The sequence below is a fragment of the Coenobita brevimanus genome, chromosome 44 (genome assembly GCF_032717465.1).
Source record: "Coenobita brevimanus isolate Jiangsu-jjx chromosome 44, ASM3271746v2, whole genome shotgun sequence".
Lineage (NCBI taxonomy): Eukaryota > Metazoa > Arthropoda > Malacostraca > Decapoda > Coenobitidae > Coenobita > Coenobita brevimanus.
The window spans coordinates 35,146,995-35,169,747 of record NC_136997.1 but is presented as its reverse complement, the minus strand read 5'-3'; positions in this window follow the sequence as shown (position 1 = coordinate 35,169,747).

Below are 22,753 nucleotides of genomic sequence, written 5' to 3'. Positions count from 1 at the left end.
AACAGAAAATTTAACAAAATTAGGATCACTTAAGTCGCATACAGAAGCTAATAGGTCTGTTATTTCTTTGGAAATGTTAACCTTTTCACATCAACTATACTGTTGACATAGAGTGAGTCTGTCTGCCTGTCCACCACCTCACAAAGTACAAGTTCAGATTTAACCAAACCTTCCTAATCCTCCCCATTCACAGTCTATAGGTGTAATGCCAAATTTGATCTGGATTGAAATTTTCTGACGGAGTGCTTTGGCCTTTACTATTTATCCTTATTGGGCCTATGTTCTGCGGCGGGACATTTCCTTAGAGTTTCGTGCGTTTTCCATGCAGAAAATGATTTACCCTGGTTCATCAACTGTTCTTATCTAATGCAAATGCTGGATGGCTGGTAGGGTAGTGAGCCTTCTAATAATCAAATAATCTATTTCTTGTAGGAATATTTGACGCAAATCCCTTAACTACTCAGAACATGGATTATAGTCTATACAGTAGGTTCGGTTTTTAGCAATGCTTAAACTCATGAAAAACTACATACAAAAAGTGCTCCATTGAATTCTTGTGGGTGAATCTACAAATTATTTTACATTCAAAGTGTGTAGTATATTTCTGAGGGCTCTGTTCATGCTGCTGCTTAACAATCATGCTGCTGCTTAACAATAATGCAAGACGAGGGCACGAATATAGTGCAAGGATTTTACAAATGGACCAAAGAAATATTGAAAAGCCTGCTGTAATGATTCCTTCTTATTATACTGTAGTAATATTATTATTATACTAATAACCAAGAATTATAAACATACAGAAACGCCTGAGATACAGCATATGTGTATACATATGTAATTAGGTCACATGACTAGAGCACATACAATGGAACAATCTTCTTTGCTTGATTCCTTCTTTCGTATTACCTCTAGTGTTGTTTTTGCTTAAGCCAGTCCGTCTGGCTTAGCAGACCCGTCAACTTCAGGCAAGTAACTGCTTCTATGTGGCCGTTCCGCAGATGCAGCACAGTACATACACTGTGCAGAGAACTAGCGACTCCTTTAAATAGAGAGCTCCTCACCAGTTTCGGACCTGGGTGAGATAGCCTACATGGATATTATAGGAGGAAACTTCATGACTCTGTTGGTTTGGTATTGGCCTCACCTTTGTGGAACGATTTGGAGAGGTGAATTCGAGGCCCAGTGAGCGTGGACGTTCACATGCTAACGCATTTGGTAGGGAGTAGACTGTGGCACCAGTCGAACAGGGCGGTACTCCCGAGGTGGGTGGCAAGCTGGTGACAAGAAGAACTGGAGTTCCCGTTTCACCAGCCCTCAGGACCTAGGACCGACCATCTCCCTTTGCTGAACATTTTCAGTGCTTTCATATTCACAGAGACTAAGCCAGAATACTCTCCTAACACCTCTATCTTCAACGGTCTACACCACACTACATGCACATAGCACACCTATTTCCATGCCCTCTTTGCCATGGCCACTGCACTAATCTCAGCAAACGAGATGGTATCTCGGATTGCCATCTCCGGCAGGGTAGGGCTGGCGGTTCAGGGTCCTCCCTGTCTCAATCAAGTGACTGTGCCGGCAGCGACTGTAGCAAATTCTATTCATGCTCGTCAGCAGAGAAGTGCAGGTGCGGCCTTATTCTTCACCACAACCCGTAGTTTCAGTACCGATTTGAATTCAGTTCATTTTTTCCCTACAATCAATTTCCCCTCTAGCCCTGTTCCTCACAGAACCCCCAATCACTCCCTCGGCCAAAATATCATCATTTTGTTTTCCTGGTTACCATTGTAGCCATAATATGTTATGACACAATACTATATGTAACAACGGTATGAAACTATATAGCTATAGGTAACAGTATGTAAAACAGGTAGTTATGTCTGAAATTCTCCAGGAAGAGACAGCTACACATCCCCAGACCTAGACTAATCAAGAATGCCAAACACCTCTGATCATGTGCCAAAACATGACACAAACACACACACACACACACACACACAGACACACACACACACACACACACACACACACACACACACACATACGTACACATACACACTTCAGCCCGAAGCTAGAAGTGGATATAAGTCCGATATCACATGTAGGAATATTAGAGAACCAGAGAGAGAGCCAGAGAGAAGGGGTTAGACAGAGCCCGAGAATACGATCCAGGGCAGAAAGCAGGAGATAGGGTCACCTAGGAGGTTTTGCTGTCACGCTACGTTACGCTGTAAATCACAATTTGATATAAATGTGTACAATAAACTCCGTAACCCAAAAGTGCTCTGTAACTCACCTTGCTTATGATACACAAAGGGGGAAGGTGAGAAAGAGTGAGAGAGACCTATCTATTCACTTTAGTCGATGACGTACCATTTTACTAAGCAGCGGCAAGGTCGAGCCATACTACGCCTCACGACTTTTATACTGGTGGTGCTTTGACGATATACAACCAAACTCCTGATCTTTCTGCATCTATCTACGGCGATGCACATTGATATTGGCAGCAGCGTTGAACAACGGGAAACTACGGTAAGTTACGTTCATCAATACCATTTCCTCACAAACTTCTGAAATAGGGTAGCACCTGTTACTATAATTATCAAATCTGACTTTGTAATTGACACTCTTTTAAACATTATTTCGACTATTTTTGATCACTCACTGTATAAACTAAATTTTCAAATATATCTGTGTAGTCTATCACTCCCTTAGTGGTTCTTCAGAACCCAGTGTATTTGACTTCATATCCACAGTTGAGTAATCTTAATCTTAGCCTTAGGACCGAAATTACCATTTTGGGTGATTTTATCGTACATAATATAGAATGGCTATTGCACTCTGCCAGGACTGATGATACTGGTCTAGAGTGCGAGCTGTTTGCAGAATCGTTTAATCGCACGCAGTTGGTAAAGCAACCAACCAGAATACCGGATACAGTAATCCTGACCATAATGCCCATCTCTTGGATCTGTTCCTGACAAATAATCCAGACCAATACAGGATAGAAGTATTGTCACCACTTGGATCCTCCGACCACAATCTCATCAAAGCCACATTAGTCGGCTCCCCAAAGCTCCCCATGCTGAACCAGTCAGGGTGACCCGATGGCAATTTGGCAGAGCAAACTGGGATGGATTTAGAAATTATCTTGCTGACATTCCATGACAGACTATCTTTTCTAGTGATGTGAGTTCTATCCAGTCCCACATTAATGACTTAATGCTAGCTGGTATAGATTTATTTATAGCAAGTCAAAAACTCTCCAAAATGGTTTGATAGCAATTATGCCTGAGCAACGGCCCAAAAGACATTAGCATATAACTCTTACTTAAAATAAAAAACATCTGAATCATTCTGTCAACTTAAAAATTGCTATAAACCATACAAAAGTACCGGTAGTAATAAATCTCGCTAAATCAAACTTTCTTCCAAACTAAGCATCAGAACTAATTAACAGTCCTAATTGCAATAGAATATTCTGGTCAGCTCTCAATTCTTTCAATAGTAACTTTAACGAGTCATCACTCATTCCCCCACTAAAATCTTCAGACGGTAACATTACAAATGATCTGTGCGGTAAAGCGAATATCCTTGCCAGTACATCTGCCAGAAATTATCCCTTAGAGGATGTCAGTCAGAACGTCCCTGTACTAGAACTTGACTTTCCCAAATTGTTCCACTAAAAATACAGACTAGATACGTAAAATCCATCCTAGACAATTTACCAACGTAAAAAGGTCCAGGCCCAAATGGAATTCCTCCAATTGTTTTCAAAAAGTGCTCCCCAGAACTTGCCTCTGTTTCCAGCTAAATTATTCCAACGATGCATACGTTAGTCTTCATTCCCTAATTCAAGGAAAAAGCCAATATCCACCTAATTCCAAAAAAAGGAAGTTTCTCTGACCCCTCTCATTAAAGAGCAATAGCTGCCACGTCTTCTTTTGGTAAAGTATTTCAAATTGTAATTAATAAGTACATAGTTAAACATCTTGAATCCAACTACTTAACTAGTGATAGACAATATAGTTTTCATTAGGAAAGATCCACCATGCATATACTCAGTCTCCTGACTCATACTATCCATCAATCAATAGACTAACATGGAGAAACTCATGCAGTAGCCCTTGATATTTCAAAAGTTTTCGACAGAGTGTGGCACCGTTCCTTGCTTCTCCAAACTCCCTTGGTATGGAATAACGTCTTTTGTTCCTCTGCTTTTCTCATATCTCAATGACAAAAATAAGAGTAAAAGTACTGTAGGTATTGTATATTCCAATTTCCACTCAACGCCGGCGTGCCACGAGAATCAGTTCTGGCACCAACCTTATTCCTAGTCCATATTATCTCTTACGTGTCACCCACAATCCCATGTATTTATATGTAGATGACTCAACACTTCACAGTTCATTCACACTCAAACACTCATTCACAAAGTTTAATATCTCTAAACCACAACTCATTGCAGCCATCTCCATAAATCAAGACTTATCTAAGATCACTGAATGGGAATAAAATAACCTTGTCTCATTTAATGCTAGTAAAACCAGATATATACAGTTTGCTAAAAGACACATATTGCATTATCTTCAGTGCTACTAATATTTCCATTTCTAAAAGTATTAAAATTCGCAGTGTTTCACTTAACAGTGCCCTCAGCTGGACCTCTCATGTCAGATCACTTGCTAAAACCGCCTCAAAGAAACTTGAATCATTGTAGAGTCCGTAACTTCTGCACTGACGAGCAGTTAGCTATAATTCATAAGTCATGCACGATATCAGCTTGAATATATCTCACCCTCGTGGAATGGATGTGGAGAGGTTGAACTAAAACAACTAGACAAAATTCAGAACAAAGCTGTTGGAATTATTGATAACCCTCCTATTACGAATAAACTACCTCCCTTAAAAGTCAGAAGGAATGTTGCCTCCTTTGGATTATTTTACAGATTCTCTTGTGACAAATGCTTAGACGATGTTGCGTCCATTGTGTCACCTCTCCATGCCTTCCCTCGTGCTACATGGCCATCTGGTAGCGGTCATGACTGGAATGTCACACAGCCATATTGCAGAACTTCTGACAATCAGAATTCTTTTATTCCCCGAATTGTATCTCTCTGGAACTGGCTTTCCCTGAGCTGTTTCCCCCTCATACTTCAACCTACAGCTGTTCAAGTCCAACTGTTACAGTTTTTTTATGAATGGTGGACGCCACTAATCTGGTGTACGGATTATTTTTTATTTAATTTGTTTTTCTTTCCTTTGTTCTGTTACTTAAAAAAAAAAAAAAAAAGTTTAGCTCCCAGGTGAACGCTGCAGCTCCGCCGCCTAGAGTCACATCATTATCATGTGTGGTCTGCTCCTCTGCGCCATTACCACTGGTTCATCAAACAGTGTGTCCGTGCATCAAAACGTAAATGGATATTGTGGTTGGTCCCACTTTGTTTTGTAAGGTTTAGGGATTTTGTTTTCCTGCTGCATTAAAGAAATAATCAGACACATTATTATTACATGAAATACAAGCTTTATCACATAGTTTTCGAAGAAAATATAGATGCTGATGTTTCCGCTGCCTAATGTTATCGTGTCTGTTCATTACCGACTGTGTTGATTTATTTAAACGACGTTTAATCAACTTTTCTAACGAATTTCTCCACTGGTTTGCATTAGAATTTGTAATAGTGTGAACCGAGCAGCAAATTCCACACATGTACAGAGACCTTTAAGTGAAAATCAGAAATGCAGTCACGACTGTTTGCGTAATATATATATATATATATATATATATATATATATATATATATATATATATATATATATATATATATATATATATATATATATATATATATATATATATATATATATATATATATATATATATCAGTGAAGAGTGAATTACATTTCTTTCTCTACAAAAAGATTTAGGCTTTTATTAAACGTATATTAATGACAATGAAATGAACTACCTATTTTCCTGGTGTCTTATCCCAGTGTATCTCATTTTCCCTTCCTGCTTAAAACAACGTTTCAGTCTTTTCAGAAATGACGGGGACGTCATGCCCTTCTTGCTACCTCCAGACGATATGTATTTTTTTTCCTGCTTAGGGGAGAGTTTCCTATTGGAAAGGTCATTTGTAATCATCGTCAACCCCTTTAAAAATGTTTATATAGCGTTACTAAAATGGTCGGAAAGAAGTAAAAATGAAGGGGTTAAGTAAATCTGCCCTAGTTAAATTGTGACAGATTCCATCACTGACTTAAACCAGGTTCTAACAAAATCCTACTTCAGTTGACTCGTCTCCAAAGGCAGATTACCTGTTGAATGGTGTATTCAGACGTGCGCCATGGTGAGAAAAGAAAGGTCGCGGTGCTTTTATAGGCTAGCCGTGTATGGATATAATGGTGCGGACTGAGGCGGTGCTGCCTCATTCGTCAAGATGCCCTCAACCAGGCAACTCTGCCTGCTCCGCCTCCACCTGGCCCTCGTCCCTGCCGTGGTTGCCTCTATCAACCGCTCCTTGGTGCTAACTGGTGAGATACCCACATAACGGTAACGCTGCTTCTAACATGAAGACCTTTTATCATCATCATCATCATCATCATCACCTATAATTATTTTTTCCCAAGGTTAGGGCGATGTAGGATTTAGAAAGCAAGAAATGAGGAAACATAATAAAAGGAAAACAAATCGGCAGAATACCAAATAGACTGTGGTCCATGTCTTGTAACCACCACTTAGACGTACGAAATCCTGACTCTTCCTCACAGGCTTAACCTTTCACACTTATGCTTCATATTACCTATTAGACAGTCCATTCGGTGACTGCCAACTGAAGATAGACGTGCCAAACCCTTTTCATGCATTCCTTCGTGGAAAATAAATACAACCGGCTGGATCCCTTGTCATCTTCCAAGCCTTATTAGCCGCCCTTCCTTGCCTTTTCATACTCATATACCACTCGCCTTCATACCACACCAAATGCTACACCCTACGTTAATGTGGGAATTGAAACTGTAATGCTGTCTCCTTGCAGCTTGTGTATCGCATCTAGACTTTCATTGCTCTACCCACTTTCATTCCTGTTGCTACTCTACTTTCCACTTTCTCTGCAGATCAGCCTCTCCTCTCTATTATTGCATCCAGATACTTAAACTCAGTCACCAGTTCATGCCTTGTTTCTTTTGACCAGCACCTCACACAGTGGATCACATTCTTTAGACAACATTTTCTTTATTCTTATCTACATCTTATTAAAAGCACTACGTTCACACACATGAACAGAACTGCACCAGTGCGCAAAGCAATTATTCGCTAATGCCAAGTAAAACAATTGTCTACACCCATCAGATTTTTTAACCTCAGTCCTTGGCCACTCATTATTATCCGCGTGCTCAACAACTCGACCTATTATCATTCTTATAACCCCTTATATAATGAACGGCTATAAGGATGTCTCACATCCTTGTTTCACTTTGCCACTGATAATAATTGCTCGCGGAGCACCCATCTACCCTCACACAGGTTTCATTACTATCATAAAAATGAAAACAATCAGCAACATTAAGCATTACTCATCCACGCTGTACATATATTTAAAAAATTATCCACGCTATACCTGTGCACAAACCTTCACAATCACTCTATAGTTACCTTGGTAGGTATATTACGGTATTACTTAAATAAATGCAAAAAATTCCTAATAATTCATTTGCCATAATTTCTCCACATCTCTATCTGACTGGAGATATTTCATCCACATATCCTCTACCTGTGCCAATATATTATACTCAAAAATAAAAATAAGATAATATTCCTCACTTGTTAATTCTTCCATATATCTTGTCTACAACATTCTCATGTCACAACAATTTTTACACTCGCTTCGATTACCTTATATTTGTACAAATGGACACGTAACAGTCTTTCCATTCTATTGGTATGGCTGCAGTCACTCAAGATTTCTTGTATATTACCAACCCCTAGTTTATTTCACAATCTTCACAACGCTTAATCGTATCTGTATGCATCTCATCAACACCTGACGCCTCTCCATTTTATTTCTGCCACTCAAAGTATTTTTTATCTCTACCCATTGCATATTTTCAGACACCACATTCATTCTCTACACACCACCTTTCTGGTCTCATTGTAAATTAGCCTTTCACAATGTTCTGTCCATCTGCTCCTTTCGTCAGTTCCATGTTACTGTTCATCCATCTTCATCCATCACAACTTTTTTCGACTTTCATTTGTGCATTTTCTCGTCTCTTTTCACAATAGTTTCCTAATTTCATTACATTTTCTTGTATTTTACTTCCAAGCTCATCATCTACTTTTTCTCTCCCTTTCACCCTCTTTTTCTCTTCCGTAGTCTCCACATGTGTTTATTATATTCAGGATATGCATTCTTTTTTTGTCTGAACCCCTTTCCTGTATCAAGTGAAGCCACTTCTTTGTCTTATCCCCAACTGCCCTTTCAGTTTTTACTCTTCTAAAAGCTGTGCTTCCTTCACACACTATAATCTAACACTCTTTATATCCACATCCATTTCTTCCCATTTCACTGACTCAACCTCCTCCCTTACCTTTATCTTGTATTCATCGACTACTTTTTGCTTCTCACCCTCTCCATTTTCAGTCATTCCCTCTGACACTTTCATCTCTCTTACCCACCACACTCTTAACCTTACCGGGCATATTGCTGTCCCGTGATCACATAAACCTTTGCATCATCCTGACATTATCCCATATCAACAACAGCCCAAAGCATCTTTTACATCAACCTGACACTGCCTTATATCAACAATAGTACAAAGCATCTTTTTTTTTTTTCTAGAAAGAGGATAGACAGCCTTTTAGCTTCGTGGGCCAGACATTAATTCAACTTGTAAGCAAAGGCAGCCAGATGCATGAGACACTGTAATAAACGAGTTATCATTCAGTACTGTACTCAAGGTCGTTCCTTACACAACATATATACATGAAAACCTTTCTAACAACTTTACCTCATCATCTTTCCCTCCTCTTTTCTACTCTGATGGCTCTGTAGCTATTTCTTCTACTGATAAAGCAGATCTTTTCGCTCAGACTTTCTCCTCCAATTCCACCTTAGACGATTCCGGTGCTGTTCCTTCATCACTTCCCCCCTCTGACTTCCTCATGGCTGACATCAAAATTTCCTCAGCTGATGTATTTTCTGCCATCACAGGCCTCAATATTAATAAGGCATATGGGCCTGATGGAGTCCCGCCTGTTGTTCTCAAGAACTGTGCTTCTGTGCTTACACCCTGCCTAGGCAAACTCTTTTGCCTTTGTCTATCAACTTGTACCTTTCCTTCATGCTGGGTGACCATTCCTAACCTTCTAACTATCGTCCAATTGCTTTAACATCCTGTACCTCAAAAGTTTTTGAGTCTATTCTTAATAGAAAAATTTTAAAGCATCTTTCCTGACCTTCTTTCTAACCGTCAGTATGGGTTCCGTCAGGGACGCTCCACAGGCGATCTTCTCACCTACCTTTCAGACTCCTGATCATCCTCCTTTCGGGACTTTGGCGAAAGCTTTGCCATTGCACTTGACATCTCAAAGGCTTTCGATCGAGTCTGGCATAAATCTTTAATTTCCAAACTGCCCTCTTACGGTTTCTGTCCTTCCATCTGTGACTTCATCTCTAGCTTCCTTTCTGGTCGTTCTATAGCAGCTGTTGTAGATGGCCATCGTTATTAACAGTGGTGTTCCTCAGGGCTCTGTCCTATCACCAACTCTCTTTCTTTTATTCATCAATGACCTAAGCTGTACGTCTAACCCTATCCACTCATACGCTGATGACTCCATCCTTCACCTTTCCATTCGATTCCCTCAACGCCCATCTCAGCAGTTACTTCAACAAACAAAGGATGAGGCTATGGCACACCTAATGTCTGACTTGGCTCGTATCTCTGACTGGGATAAAAATAATCTGGATGTTTTTAATGCATCAGAGACTCAGTTTTTGCACGTATCAACCCAACAAAATCTTCAACAGGTATACCCACTAATGTTTAATAATATTCAGCTTAATCCTGCATCATCCTTGAACATGCTTGGGGTTTCACTTACTCGGGACTTTTCGTGGAAAGATCATATTACATCTCTTGTAAAATCTGCTTCCAGGAGACTAGGTGTGCTAAGCCGACTCCGTTCCTTCTTTACCCCTGCACAATTGTTGGCTCTATGGAGGGGTTTTATCCGCCCCTGCGTGGAGTACAACTCTCATATGTGGGGAGGCTCCCCACATACAGCTCTTCTCAATAGGGTGGAGTCAAAGGCTTTTTGCCTCATTAACTCTCCTCCTCTTACTGACTCCCTTCAACCTCTGTCTCTTCGCCGCACTGTTGCATCTTTATCTTTTTTCTATCGCTACTTCAATGGTCACTGCTCCTCTGAACTGTTTGCATCCATTCCTCCACGTCTACGACGGGCGCGTAGCACCTATGCAGCAGCAAACTCTCATCCCTTTTTTGTCCAACTCTCTAATGCAAGAGTTAACCGTTACTCCCAGTCCTTCATTTATGCAACAGGTCAGCTCTGGAACTGTCTTCCTCTGTCTGTATTTTCTGCTTCCTATGATCTCCAGTCTTTCAAACGCAGTGTGTCCAGGCATCTCGAAATGGTCGGATCTTGAATTCGGCTCTCTCTTGTATTTTGTTTTTCTCTTGGAAGAAACAGTTTTGCGGGCTCGTTGCCTTTGGTTCCATCTTCCTCACACACACACACAAAAACATACATATTTGCATACGTACATATTCTACGAAAATCTATTCAGTCAAATGTAATGCTTATACTTATTAGTCTACGAGCACGAAATTTCAAACTATACCAATATGAAGAGGCATGTTAAAGTATCAGGGACGTGCGCAGGATTTCTGAACTGGGAGCGGTGATAATAAAAACACCATTTTCTCATAACATAGTTTGTTCATTTTATTTCGTTAATTCATTTACTTATCATCTAATCCTGTAGTGCCCCATGAGGAGCGTAGGAGCCCGGGGCTAGGCAAGTTGGTTCGGTTTTTAAGATGAAAGTGACCAGCTTCACTCATCCCAGAATGGTATTCCATGACCAATAAACCCCAACCTTTCCTTGGACGTAAACCTTCATAGGTTCAGTTTGACTGGAGCGTCTTAATTACCCACTAAACTAAGTAACGCAGTACGATAAACTTAGGTATTGTAACTGATCAAAGTACTGAAATGGTACAAACTCAAGGTAAGTTGCATGCTGAACTCTGCAGAATCTTGGAAGTGAAACAAAGAATTTGGTCGTTTACTTGACAACTTTCACTAAAACAACGCAGGAAAAACAAGAGGAAACACTTCTTCACCCACTGATTTCTGACGTAAACTACTTCACGTTTCACAGAAGTATCGTTTATATACTCTTATGAAACAAAGAAGAAATTTCCACTGCGCTCTACAAACTTCTTTTTTTTTTTTTAAAGCCTTCCATGACCTCCCATTTACTCTCATCGGTAACAAAACATTCTAGACCCTTCGTGAAACTTCTTAATTCGTTCTTTCTTATATTTGTAGAACTTTTTAACTTTTTTTTATTTTTTCTATCTTTCAACATTCTTAACAGAATTTAATTAATTTAATGAGTTGCGTTTTTAGTAATATTCTCATTCGAACTTTTCATTCTTTCCAAATGGGGGGGTTGAACCCCCAAACCCCAATCCTTCGTGTTCAAGGCCTTATAATGTATAATTTACAAACAGAATTAAAGCATATACAAAGAAAGATGACTACCACATATTAATTTTGTATTTCGTGTTACATAAGACACTGAGATCCTCAACACGGCTACTAGAGGGCTGCATGGGTCCTGCATGCCAGCTCTGCAGGCACGTAATTGATCAGGCTCCCTTCACGTTCTCTGAGGATTCTCTGTTCCATAATCATATATTTGTGTGACTGTGCTTTGAAAACATGAAATAAAAATGAATGTCCTGTTTTCCTAACACATGTACACTCTCACCAAGAAGTTCTCGAAGCCTGTAAGCACTATGCATTCCGAGAAACAGGGACGAAGAGTATACAAACAACTCAGTGTGTGTAGCAGGTGGTAGCCATGATTGACCATTCTCTAGGTGAATGGAAGAATTGCCAATGGCTCTTATCCCATTCCTGTTGTGTATTCACAACACTGTTTCGTCTTTGGCACCCGATAGCCATAAATCATAGCAATTATAATGAAGTATTGAAGTGTCTCAGTAATAAATGCTCATATTGTTCCTCCGTAACATAACTAGCTGGTTGTATTTGTCGAGAATATATTACCTCGGCACATTTTTTTTTCCTTCGTTAGCCGGAGCGTTGTTACTTGTGTATCGCAATGATTAAATTACAGTAGGAGTAGGACGTCGGCTTATGAGAATGGCTAATGATACAGGTTTGGTGTGTGGTCCCCTTAAGCAGCTCATCTACTTGGATACAGCTTTCAACATTGTCTGGAAACGTGTATCATAGACGGCAGTTGCTTCATAGAGGCCTGATATCCACATGTGGCACCTCACCTCTGTAGTTGCTCGTTCATTTCTAACACCCTTCATTTTCATATATTTATGGTAATACAAGGAATATCAGTAGTAAACTATGCCACAGAAATACATCTTTCGGTTTCAGTAGCGTATTGCAACACAGTTTGCTTCGTCAGACGTGAATAAAATATCGATATGCAATAGACATCACTGTTAATCGTTTGGAAGTGCGTCATCAAAACCAGGCATACCAACCATTCCGAAATGACTAGCTATGTTCCTCTCATTTTCACATCCATCGTGTCCCGAACTTTGAGAACTTTCTTGTGAGAGAGTACTTCAGTGTTCATTCGATTAGCGTTCTTCTCTAGTGCTACGCACCAACACCTTGCATCATTCCGCAAATCAGTATCACCGCTGCTTTTCTTGTTGGCTTTCTTTCTTTGTCACTTGTCTCCACGTGGTCTCCAAACCCGTTTTATTTTTCTTCCTCACTCCGCATATTGCGAGGGACCGTGTGCAACAATTGCCGTCATTTTCTCTACCTTATATTCGAGCTTGCCATTTACACCTCAGACTAACATGCTTGTAGTCTTCCATTCTCCTCTTGAATACCTCAATTAACAATAAAGCAATTTCATCTTTACATCGTCTACACGCACTCATACCTCATACACTGACATCCCACTCGCCCACATCCCACTTCACATATTTTCTTCTTCATTTTCATACAATGGACTCACAGTATACTTTCGCTACTGAACACATTCACCACTCCGCCCTCCTACATTTAATTTTTCACACCACATGCATTCCACCTGCCAAACAAACCTAAATAATTTTCCTTGGTCCCATGCAGGTACGGTGCAAGTCTCGATTCTAAAGTTGTTTATACTTCAGCCAGTGGCTAGTAATAGAGGATGGTTGGGGAGGGTCGGAAGTATTTATCCCTGCCACCTTCCCTCTTTTGCTGTCAGGGCAACAGAGAATGTCGGGGCAAAATACTTACTCCTCTGCAGCAAGACCAGCATAGTAAAAGCTTTTATTGATTTCACAGAACCATTTGCTTTATAAGTTAGTTTACAGTCACATGTAGGTGGTGGTAACTTACAGTGATAGGGACCCCTCAAGTCATTCTTTATTTTTTCCTTATCAATATTATTATTATTATTATTATTATTATTATTATTATTATTATTATTATTATTATCATTATTATTATGAAACTATCATCCACTCTTTTGTTATTCCATCAGGAGCCTTGGTGCTCTGAGTTAAACTGATTAGTTCTTACATTTATGGCAAGAATGGTATACTGCGTTCCCTACAGGGGTAGTTTGTAACCAGTAAGCCCTAACCATCTCCTGGATGTAATTCAATAATAAATCACACCAGACAAGAGAGCAATAACTCACTATATCCCCAGGCATCCCGTTGGTTATATGATTACTGCCCAAAATAGTAAATGGTTTCATTGGTTACATGAAACCATTTGACATGTCACGCATTGTAGGGTAACCTGTAGGTAACACTGCATCAAGTGGCTGAATAATGGCCCCTCAACTTTATATATATATATATATATATATATATATATATATATATATATATATATATATATATATATATGTGTGTGTGTGTGTGTGTGTGTGTGTGTGTGTAAATATGTATGTATGTATATATGTGTACAGTCAAGGAAAGTTCCGCATTACCCACTGTTCGGAGCATTGGTGGTCAACGAATAGTCACGAAGCAGCAACCAGGCCCCACTTGTCTGGTAACTTTGAGTGGGAGGGAGGGTGGCCGGGGGCGGGAGGGTTTGGAGAGTTGCTCACGTCACAGTGTCAGTACAGGTTGATTGTCAAAGGTATGTTTCTTTGCCTTCGTTTTGTAATGTTCGATGGGAATGATAGTTACAGAGACTGATTTTATAATGAGGACTCCCCATGTCATTCTGTCTAAAGGAAAATCCTGTTAATCATTCATACAGATTGTTTTTTTTTTTTAATTACACACTATCCTAGACTCTAAGTTCGAGATGAATAATTACTAGAATAACGTTAGAAATGTTTGCAGGCGGATGCTTACAGTGGGATGACAGAGGATAAATAAATAAATTTATACGAGTTGAGAGAGAGAGAGAGAGAGAGAGAGAGAGAGAGAGAGAGAGAGAGAGAGAGTATATAGATAGATAGATAATATAGTGGTTTTGTATTCGATTCAACACAAAATATGTTATATTATTACCAGTGTTTCCTGAGGGAACGTCTTATGTTAATGTCAAGAGGGAATGAAACATTCAAACCTCTGTCCGAGTCCAGCAAACTTCCTTAACTTTCCTGACAAAACAAGCTCTATAGACATCTATTTTATTTTATTTTATTTTTTTTAACAAATGCCTAGGATCATATTGTCATCTACCCTTACTAAAGTAACTCAAACACACCGTCCAAGTCATACATTACACCTACACATGATTACTAATTTATCGCTAAACCCTCCTGTGCCCAGTCCCCCTCCTCTCCCTCCTTCACACTCAGTTACCAGATATGTGAAGTCTGGCTGCCGCTTCACATTCACCCGTCTCACACCAGTGCTTCGGGAGGTGGGTAATACGGAACTTTCACTGACTGTAGATCCATGCACCGAAGTTTCTGTACCCCCCTTGGAAGGAAGTGGAAGTCAGGGACAGAGTCAGAGAGAGGACAGGCGAATGGACAACCGTGAGTGGTAGTTTGGTACTGAGCTACGAGGCAAATGGAATTGGATTCCACCTGCAGTTCACCTGCAAAACATTATGCGTTCGTAACATACAAAGCATACTGTATATTATAACACAGTCTGTCATGGCGTCCTGTGAGACTGGTTCAGACACGACCCATCTGTTTCGGATTCTCAGCATACAAATAAAGCACCGAGCCACTTGCATAAGCTGCCACTTGTTATTACCATTATAGTGATAATTTTTGTGAATATGTTATTCCTGGAGTGTCTATAGCCACAGTAGCTGTGCGGATGGCTATAAATGTTAAAATTATTTTATGTGGACGAATAAACCACATTGTGATGGGCAGTGGAGAGCATTCACCAGTAATTAACTATAACCATATGAAATTAGAGGCAGACAACACAAAATATTATGAGACAACGAAGATACAGCTGTGGCATCCTGCTCCGCCTCGTTATCCAGGCCTTAACCGTTGCTTAACCTCATACGTGCATTATTTTCCTTCAGTCTTTGCCTCTTTTATTACCCTTACTTCCCGGTGTCCTCTTACTGCTAGCCGTCATATTACTTAGGGGGTTTCTAGTCGTCCGGTTCTATAACTCCTACTATATTACATTGTTCGTAACATCATCACACCCACACAAACAACGTTAGCACAAGACTGCTGAATCTGTTACCACCATTATTGGCACTGCCACTACTAACCCCCCTTTTCCCACTGAGTCTAATTTCCCTCACAGTACCTATGGTGCTATTCCTACTACTAATCCAGTATAAATCTGTATATTAGTATATATGATTGTCCTTATGTCTGTGTATCTGCTAACCACAATGCCCCTGTCCCACCCTCGACAACTTGTCATTTGCCCGCACCGCTGGCCCAGTGGCACATCCCTCTCTCCCAGCCACCATCGACCCTACTCCTCCTCCACTAAGACACCACACTACCCCTCACCTCATCCCAGGGCCAACAGGCCTGCTGTCCATCCTTTAGCAGTGAATATACTTGATATGCATTAATAATGTAAGAAAAACAGCGCCCGCCAGAATATGCTGTCGGCCAATTGCAATATTTAGGCCATATCTTGATTCCCTGAAGGTTTCATGTTGGTAGCTCAAGCCGTTCATGAAATATAATGGTGCTAAAGGCGGCCGATAAAAACTAGCTGACCTTTGGCAGCCATTTTGGTGACCTTGACCCTGAGTGCCCATTTTTTAACTCGTCCAAGATTTTAGTCATATCCTGATACCCTGAAGGTTTCATGTATAACTGAAGCCGTTCATGAGATATAATAGTGCAAAAGGTGGGCGATAAAAACTAGTTGACCACTGGCAGATTTTGGTGACCTTGACCTTGGCCCCAATTGCCCATTCTCGAACTCGGCCAAGATTTTGACCATATCTTGATACCCTGGGAAGGTTTTATATTGACAGCTCAAGCCGTTCATGAGATATAATGGGAACAAACACACACACACACACACACACACACACACACACACACACACACACACACACACACACACACACACACACACAGATGCAGGCAAGAACATTATTGCTCCTCCTAAAGGTGGATGATAAGAGTAATTATAATAATAACAATAACAACACAGATGTGTAGTGTTCCTAACATTACATATAAAAACTGCAGACCCAGAACTTGCCTATATTACGGAGCACTGATATATTAATCACAGAACCGACCATAGATCGTTCTTATCATTACCACTAGACCTTCATTATAGCATATCACCTTGGATAGACAAGGCTTTTGGAAAGTATTAAGATTATATGGAGTAAACGAGAAGTTGGTGAATGCTGTGAAGAGTATGTATGATGGCGCTAAGGCTGCAGTGCGTATGGATGGTGAACTGAGTGAATTTTTCTCTTTGAAGGTTGGGTTGAAGCAGGGATATGTCATGTCTCCATGCATAGGGTATTAAAAGAGGTACAAGGTAGGGCAGTGGATGTAGGAGTGGCCCTAGTGAGAGAGGGTGGTGTTTGGAAACCCCCTGTACTGTTGTTTGCAGATGGTACTGTGTTGTTAAGTGAAGACGAAGGGGAGCTGCAAGGCTTGTTGGATGAATTTGGGAGAGTGTGTAAGAAACGGAATCTAAAGGTGAATGTAGGGAAGAGTAAAGAGATGGTCTTTGAGAGACGTGAATTCAGTGAAAGTACAGTGAGGTTGGATGGTGAGGAAACGGAAAATTTGAGTACGTTTAAGTACTTGGGGAGTGTGATGAGTAAGAATGGAAGTTTGGAGGGTGAAGTGCTTGAAAGGGTACAACATGGAAGAAAGGTTGTTGGTTCCTAAAAAGCAGTGATAAGAAACAGGGAAGTGAGCATGGAAGTGAAAAAGTTACTACATGACAGTATTGTGATACCAACTCTAACGTATGGAAGTGAAGTTTGGACGTTGTTGGAGAGACACAAGTCAAGAGTGATAGCAGTGGAAATGAGTTATTTAAGAGGGGCCTGTGGAGTCACATTGAGAGACAGGCTGACAAATGAGGATATAAAGGAGCATTGTCGAGTGGATATGGTTGTGATAGCAAGCGTTATGAGGAACACACTGAGGTGGTTTGGCCATGTGGAGAGGATGGAGGGTGAGAGACTGACGAGGAGACTGTATGTGAGTGAGGTGGAGGGAGGGAGAGGGAGGGGGAGGCCAAAGATGAAATGGAGGGATGGAGTGGAGAGGTATATGAGAGAGAGGTGTGGGAGTTGGGAGCAGGGCAGTGAAATGGCGGGGGGACAGGGCGACGTGGAGGCGATTTGTTTGTGGCCATCCCGTACGGGATTAAGGCGTCTGGCAATACATAGAGAGATAGAGACCATCACCATGGTAATACAACCCATTGTAGTCCTTTGTGGGATCACTACAGCTGTTTGAGAATAATAACATAGTGCATGACATGCCTACGACCCACTAAAATACACCTGTGGCGATTCACTGACATCCATCAAATAGCCTTGAAGGAGTTAGGGGATGAACAAACAAACGACTGGACATAAACAGAGGCCCAGTGTCTCACGTCGGTATATGACGACCTGACAAAACTGTTACCATCCTGCTTTGCAGGTGTCATCATAGTTATAGCAACAATAATAACAATAACAGCAGTAGTAATAGTAATATTAATTGCAGTAGTAGCAGTAGTAATAATAATCACATGTTAATAGGCACGGTACAGAGGACAAACAGTACGAGTATTTTTTCGCTGATAAAACACGTGAACACAGCTTTGACGTATGAAATCAAAGAGTGCCATAATGTGCTGTAAAGGTAGGGTTATGCTACGTGTTTTAGGGTCGACTTCTCGTCCCTAAAGCACCTGGTAATTGAGCTGGGCTCTTCTTTTCGAGACCGGAGCGAGAATACACAATGAGAAGAGTAGGACACAAAAACTCTAGGCAACAACCTTACATGTATATTAACCAAATCACAACCTTTATACAATACAATGTGGATTGCACACAGTACACTATTTATGATCACTTGGGCTGGGTTAACTATAGGGTCACGACTGGTTAGTATCACGCGGGATACTGGACGGACACTGTATGGCACAAAATGGTAACTTAACACACTAGTCTGAGTGCTTTATTAGTTATTACACAGTGATACAGGCTCTAACACAGCACTGTCTTACATCTGGGCACAAGAATATGTTGGGTTATCTGTTAGGGTACAAATACTGTGCTGTGTGGGAGTTATAGAAGCACTGTAATCACTTTTGCCTGAGCAGTAACTACTGCACTTGGTAGGACGAGGGGCTCCGGTTATACTAGGGGGACCAGGTGAGCCTCAGGTGTCGGCCAGGTGTAGGAGGGTTCCCGTCAGGCGTCCCTTCCCTCGAGGGCCACGGGACGACCCTCATTGATGATGTCGTCGGTTGTAAGCTGTGGTCGGGCATGGAGAGGGGCCCTTTGCTCTTGGGGCCTGCTGGTGTGGTCTTGTCCTCCGGTCTGGAACCAAACAGGCTGAGCAGGTGCTTTTGCCGGCACCTACGCTGGGGAGAGGATTGCCTGGAGCTGAAGAAGGCACGCCCTGGGGGAGCGGGGGGACCTCAGGGAGTCTGGCATCTGTGGTCTCCCTTTCACTGGGCCGCCGTCAGGGTAGGTTCGTCTTGGGCAGGAGTCTGTCAGGTGGTCGTCTCCCATGGGCACTGGCTGGATAGCACACACTCCAGGGCAGCACGGGGTCCTGCCACACTGTCTCGAGGCCAAGGGGATCTTCCTGGAGGCTGTGTCAGGGAAGAAGAGCAGGGGAAGGGTGGCTAGAGGCCGTCCCTCTTCTGCAGGTGCGGCTGGGGGCTGTCGCTGGTGCCCTGCAGAGGGAGTGACGTGCAGTTGAGGTGTGGGCAGAGGCCGTCACCTGCCTGCCAGTGTGGCTGGAGGCCGTCACCAGTGTCATACTCCCGTGGGCAGTTACAGGAGGAGAGGGGACGTACCCTTCTCTCCCCAAACGTGGCTGGAGGCCATCACTGGTTCCTGTAGGAGGGGAGGAGGGCAGAACAGCACCCGAGCATCTGGAGGCCATCTCTGGGAGTGGCTGAGGCCTTCTCCTTTTAGTGAGCGGCTGTGACCGTCTCTTCATTTCGTGAGCAGCGGAGGCCGTCTCCTTTTTGTGAGCGGCTGAGGCCGTCTAACTTTTATGAGTGGCTGAGGCCGTCTAACTTTTATGAGTGGCTGAGGCCGTCTCCTTTTGTGTGCAGCTGGAGGCCGTCACAGAGATGCTGCTCGGGACTATTGTAGAGCTATAGTCCCACCTCGAACCTGTCGAGAGCTAGTCTGGTTGAGAGGTAGTGCCCCCGGACTGAAATCTTCCTGCTGGGTCTGTTACAGGCAATACAGGTGTGGGACTGTAGGGGACATATGTCTCTCTAGCCGAGATGTCCTGCATTCCTAACCAACTCCTCCATGGTTTCCTCTTGGGGTGGGGATCATGAAGTCTTGGTGGTGGTTCACCACAGCGAGTATTTTACCACCATCTTCGGGGGAAAAGTCATGTCCCCGTGGCTGGAGGTAGTAAGTGTCAGTTGTGGCGGTGCTGTTGGCAGGGGTCATGTGCTGGAGGAGGGTGGTCCAGTGCGAGGTGAGTAGGTTTGGGCCCTGGTGAGGGGAATAGGTGATGTAGAGGGTGGAGGTTTGATAGGCTGTGTGGAGGAGTAGAAGGAGATGGTAGGGTCCATAGGCGGGGATCCAAATGGCTTGCCGTACTTTCGTGACTGGTGGTGGTTGCTGTGCGGTGGAACTTAGCTGAATGCTGGTGATCGGTGAGGTGATGGAGGTTTTATGGGGCCGATGAGAGTAGGTGTGGCAGTTTTCCCTGGGGATAGGGGTGGGTGAAGTTTTCCACCAGACTTGGTGTATTCTGAGTGCTATGGGCACGGTGTTGGGTGTGTCATGGATTGGGGTGGTTTGGTTCATGGATGGGGGCAAGGTGGAGGGAGTGGGGGCTAGCATGATGGAGTTTCTGGCTGGTGGGCGTAGGTGGTGAGGTGGGAGTGTGGCCTCGCAGTGCAGGGGTTGGGCGAGGTGTTTGAGGGCATGGAGAGGGTGTTGGTGGGGAGGGGGGAGTGCTGCCACATGGTGTTTAGGATGGGTGTGGTTTCTGGATGTTCCATGGGGGTTTGGTGTGGTTGTGGGTGTGGGTGGCGGGTTGGTCTGAGTTGTAGGATGGGTTGAGGTTGTGAGCGAGGAGAGGAGGGTGTGGGTGTGGGGGCCACGGCAGGCATTGGTGAGAATGGTCTGTGTGCTGCTGAGGGGGGTGGATTTAGGCTCCCTGGGTTGGGTGGGTGGATCTGCGGTGGTGGTTATGTGGCAACCGAGGGGTTGTGAGGTGCAGCAGGGGAGTGGGCCGGCGGGGAAGGAGTGGGGGTGGGGAGGAGGAGGGTGTAATGTAGCAATCATATGAATCGGATGGGGGATTTGTGGTGGCGGGTGGTGGCGAGGCGGTGCTGGGGATGGGAGGAGCGGGGTCGTGGTGTGGGGTGGTGGGTGAGAATTGGCGCACATGTCAGTTGCGGAGCGTGCGCGGTGTGTTGTGATAACCTATTATGACTTGGTAGGGGTTGGGGCTGTGGGTGATTGTGTATGGGCCCATGAAGCATGGGGAGATCTTGTTGGGTGTGGGTAGCTTCGCCACTATTATTGAGTTACCCGGTTTGTAAGGGTTGGTGGGAGCCGTGTCTGGTTGTAGATCTAGGCTCTTTTGCAGGTGGTACAACCGCCTCTTGAAATGGTGGAGGGGGTCGGACACGGGGGGCGTTGTGGGGGTTGTAGGTGCTGTTGCAGTGGCAGGAGGAGGGGGGCCTCCCCAAAGACTCTTTCGTGGGGTGATATACCATCGTCTCAGGGGCAGGAGTGATCCCCTCTGTACAATTTTGACGTGGGCTGGCCAGTCCTTGTTCCTCTATTCGGACTCGCACCTGGTTCATGAGGGTCCGGTGGCTCCTCTTGCAGATGCCATTAACTTGGGACCAGTATGGGGAGGAGAGAGACAGGCAGTAGCCAAAGATAGTTGCGAGTTCCTCCCATACGGCACTGGTGAACTCGGGGGCATTGTCGAAGTGTAGGGCCTGTGGAATCCTGAAATAGGGGAAGACATGGAGGACAAGTGCGTCAGCCGTGGCTATGGCATGGTGTTCCTTGGCTGGACAGGCTATGAGGAACTTGGAGTAAGTATCTACAAACGTGATGATATAGATTTGGGTGGTACTGTGTCCACTGCTTCGATGGATAGTAGTCACCAGGGTTTATGAGAAGAGATGTTCCCTGACAGGCGTGGTGTGTGAGTTGCATCTTTGCCTAGTGCACAAGCTCGGCAGGAGTGGGCGACTTGCCTGGCTAGGATGGAGGGGTTAGGGTCCAGTATGCATCGTTAAACACCTGTAGCAGTTTCTTGATGACTGGGTGAATCCCATTGTCGGAGTGGAAGTTCATCATGGTTTCTAAGGCGGTGTCGGGGACGAGCATGATGTGTCCTGATGGGGTGAATATATGGTTGCCCTGCCGGTGGAGTTTTGAGAACAAGTGGGGTGGTAACCATGGTGGGCATTCTCCTTTGTGCTACTGTTGTAGAAGTTCTGATTTGCCGTGGATGGAGCTGATTCGTAGTCAGGATAGGGGGTCGGCGTTAGTGTGTAGCTTGCTGGGGTGGTAAGAAATCTCATAGTTAAATTCCTCTAGTGTTTACCTCCATCTAACAAGCTGGGCATTATATGTCAGATTGCCGGGACCACTGAAGTGATTGGTGGTCGGCGATAATGGTGACGTTTGTACCCAACAAGTAGGCCCAGAAGTATCTGAGGGTCCAGATGATGCCTAGGCATTCTCATTTCATAGCGGCATAATTCCTTTCGGCCTGGTTGAGGGTGCGGCTGGCACAAGCAATGGTGTCTTCTCACCCCTGTTGTACCTGGGCGAGGACATCACCGATTGCCACGAGGGATACATCCATGTATGGGCAGAAGGGCAGGGTATAGTCAGGGA